The sequence below is a fragment of the Dinoponera quadriceps genome, unplaced genomic scaffold (genome assembly GCF_001313825.1).
Source record: "Dinoponera quadriceps isolate SergipeBrazil2010 unplaced genomic scaffold, ASM131382v1 scaffold316, whole genome shotgun sequence".
NCBI lineage: Eukaryota > Metazoa > Arthropoda > Insecta > Hymenoptera > Formicidae > Dinoponera > Dinoponera quadriceps.
Window position 1 is genome coordinate 943,976 of NW_014554530.1, and position 3,581 is coordinate 947,556.

Below are 3,581 nucleotides of genomic sequence, written 5' to 3' on the forward strand. Positions count from 1 at the left end.
TCAATAGTGAGTTAAGTGTATTTATTTTTCCAAGACGAGATATAAAATATTTTCGAGTCTCAAGGAATCGCCCGTCATTTGATAAAAAGGATACAGTGTCTACCTTGTGTGAAATATACGGAGGAGCTCGATAGATCAAGATTCGTTCTAAGCCTGTCAATTTAAAGCAGCAGGTGCGACGAACTCTCGACGTAATAAATCTGTCGAAGTCAATACGCGTGCACGGCGGATTTTACTATCTATTAATACACCGCGGTACAAGGTCAACCTGGCTAGAAATAGAAGCGGCCCGACTTAGATCTCTCCTATTAAGTCGCACGTTTCAAGAGCATAAAGCGGCCGATACTTTGTAATTTGCGGCGCGATTCTGAGAAAAATCGCGAGGCAACCCCCGGTCGATTCCCACGTCGGCCGGTAATTTCCACGAAGAGAGAGGGTTGCCCTCCTCTCCCACGAGCGCGTGATGAAAATAGGAACCGCGTAGCCGACTGTATTTTTCATTATATCCGGAAATAGACCGGGGAGAAAAGATCTGTGATCTTCGTCAACGCGACAGTCTGGAAATAAAGTCCGCGACACGCGCGCGTTGCCGCCGGCGTCGCATCGGCGGTGATTAACCCGCGGAAAATGTAGTTCAACGGTTTCGGATTACTCGTCCGCGCTGCGGTTTCCGGGGGGAGGCTACCGCAAAGGGAAACCGTCTGAGACTTCGGGGGATAAGATCTACCGGCGATCGATCGCGGGGAGGAGACCACTTGATGCAGGCATCTCACGCCGTGTGGAAATACGCCGCTTCGTAGCGGCGAAACGCGAGAGTGACTGGAGAAAAGACGGTTGTTGCCGAGAAGGGAACAACTCACCCCGACCGACTCGTTCCGAAGATTCCTTTTGTAATCCGCGCGCGTGGCGATCAGAATGGCTTGTTGATTGGCCATCATTGTCGGCCGGCCGGTAAGGAATTTCACAGGGCTCTATGATATGATAAAGCCCATTCACTCTGGCGGGGACAGTGCGTCTATAAATCCTCACAAGTCATTGGACGCAACAACGAACGGCGTAATGGAACCGGACGGGGACGGCCGCGCTCCGAGACGCTGTAGATCATCGACACGGACGGGATTAAAGTCGTCGGGATTAGTAATATTATAAAGACGCGGCACTTTTTTCTCTTTCAGACGGAGGAGTGAAACGCGCGAAAGGTATTCCGCGGAAAGAAGAAACAGATTCGTTTTGAATAATCGCGCCGAAATTACCGTCGGACGCCGTTAATATTTGAACCACCGATAATTTGACATACCACCTTTCCACCGGAGCGGTTTAAATGAAATGAAAAAAAGAATGTAAAGAAAAAAAATCGTTTTCGTTCGTTTACACATTGTCACAGAAATGCTACGGAAAATCTCGAAGAATGCACCGTTAGGAAAAAAAAAAAAGAAAAATGGAGTAACTTTCGTACGAAAAATTACAAGTCGGTAATTTTTACCGCTTTGGTTGTTTTAATGTTGAGCGATGTTTAAGAAGGCGAATCTAAAAGGGACTAAAAGACACATTATGAAGCATTAATGTAAAGATTACAATGACATGTAAACAATCATCTATATCCATTGCGTATTGTCCCCCGTCGTTTTCACGGAACGGGTGGGACGATGGGTAGAAGATTCAGTCCTTCTTATTTGATACTAATACATATATATATATAGATATTTCCAACGCTTATAGAAGAAGTCGTGCTGTCGCTACGCCCCTATTTCTGGTTTCTTCACTCGCTCTCCCTGTCGTTCCCATCGGAGACGACCGAGCGCAGCCGAATCGAGCCGCGACGATAGCGCAGCGGTTTACGCACATGCCCCGCGGATTACGTACGCGGGGAATTCGATTTAACCGGGAATTAATAGTACAACGTCAGATCTCGCGCCATCGCATACTCGACTAACTGAAATCGGCGCGAGCAACCTTTAATGTAAACAATAACTCGGGATTCACACGGGACACTTAAATTGTACTGACTAAACAGCGCTGTTTATTTAAACTTATGAATCTATGAATAAAATATCTAATTTGCTCAACGGTCTAACTATCGAGCCCTTAGCGGTTTTAAGGGTGGCCGTGTATACTATGCCATCATCCTCCCGGGATGAAGCCGTCGTGCGCGCTCCAGGAAGACCCGGTTGCTTGACAAGCACGAGTTGGTCGGTATCAGCTTGTACCTGTTGGCTCTCGTTAATTTTCCACTCATGCCGCTCTCGCAGAGAATGGAGGTACTCCTCGCTCTCCATCTATGCCAAAAATGCTGTTGCGATTGCTCGATACGCTGCCATCTTACGAACCTATTGTCGTTCTCGCTCGTCAGGTCGGGATAAGGGATGCCGTTTAACGTTTGGTGGTGCCGACCAAGAAATGACCAGGACTGATTGAACACTCGAAATCATTCGCGCCCAATTGAGTAACAGGTCGTGATTTGAGAATGGCCTCTATCGACTTGGGCGTTCTCTCAAGTTACCCTCGCGGAAAAGAATATGACGATATTTTTGTATTACAAAATAAATGTAATTATTCGAAATGAAAGGACGTAATGAAGTAACGGATAATTGGGCTTCCTCCGAGATGCGAGTCATCGCAGTTTCGAACTTCCGGAGTTCTTCCCGAACGCGATCCGCGCAAGTTCAAACTGCCCGGGTGGATCGGCAGCGCCAAACTCAGGGGGAAGAGACGCGGTTTCCCGCGATGCCGGCTGGTCTCGAGGAGGCTCTATAAATAAAACGCGTAAGTGTCTACGCGCGCTCGTAGGTAGACGGCCGTCACCCCGTTCTTCCGCTTTTCTACGATCGTTCGGCTCCCGCCCGTAAACCACTTCTCGATTTAGGCACCGGGCCGCGCCATGCCGCGCGACACTGTCAACGTTGCCGTACTGTCAAGAGGAACCTGAACGACCTCTCAATGGCTGAAGACAGCAACACACACCGACTGGCAACGCTGCAGAATCCTCGACCCGGCACGTGGCTCTTCTCATACCTCGGTCAAATTGAGCAGATCGGAGTAATCAGTAAGCCAACAGCCGTCCCGTCGCGGACGCATTTCGAGCGCAACGCGCGTACGTATTCGATTTCTCTCATTTGCCGAAAAGATACCTCGCAGTTTTCCTTCGGCATTCAACTTTCTCCGCGGACTCCCCCGCGCTCGCTCGAAGCGAAGAGCGCGTCTAGCACAGGCGTGTCGGTAAGAGACGATACATCGAGAGATGTACTTTCGCTCTGCTTCACATAGACGCGAGTAACACGAACTTTTGCCGGCGATGGAACCGAGAGCACGTCGCGCTCATAACAGACTCCGAATGATTACCTTCGCGATAAACTGTTATCGCGCGGCTGTTTAATCTTGCAGTCGTCTGGTCCCCCGCGACGGGAATGTATTTCGGCGGTTATCCGACAGCAAGAATGTGCGATTTTGTTTGACTGCTGAACATTGAATTTCGGAGCGACACCTCGCCGCTGGATAAACGCTCGAGTGAGCTTGACGTACTCGGAATACTGGAGCCACTCGAGTCGAACGAAGTGAGTATCTGCATATCGAGAGGGAGGGGG

At 49.3% G+C, this 3,581-nt stretch overlaps 1 protein-coding gene across 2 annotated transcripts in view; it reads left to right on the plus strand.

Annotated features, from left to right (window-relative positions):
* The first annotated feature begins 864 nt into the window (after positions 1-864).
* LOC106751862 (rho guanine nucleotide exchange factor 17) overlaps positions 865-3,581 on the plus strand; it is a 74,098-nt gene continuing 71,381 nt past the window's right edge. The window contains exon 1 of one of the 2 annotated variants that reach the window (XM_014633072.1): positions 865-951. The gene's annotated coding sequence lies outside the window, so the exon portion shown is untranslated. Of the gene's footprint in view, positions 952-2,757; positions 3,044-3,581 lie in introns of those variants that run through there. The other variant, XM_014633070.1, reaches the window with a different exon arrangement.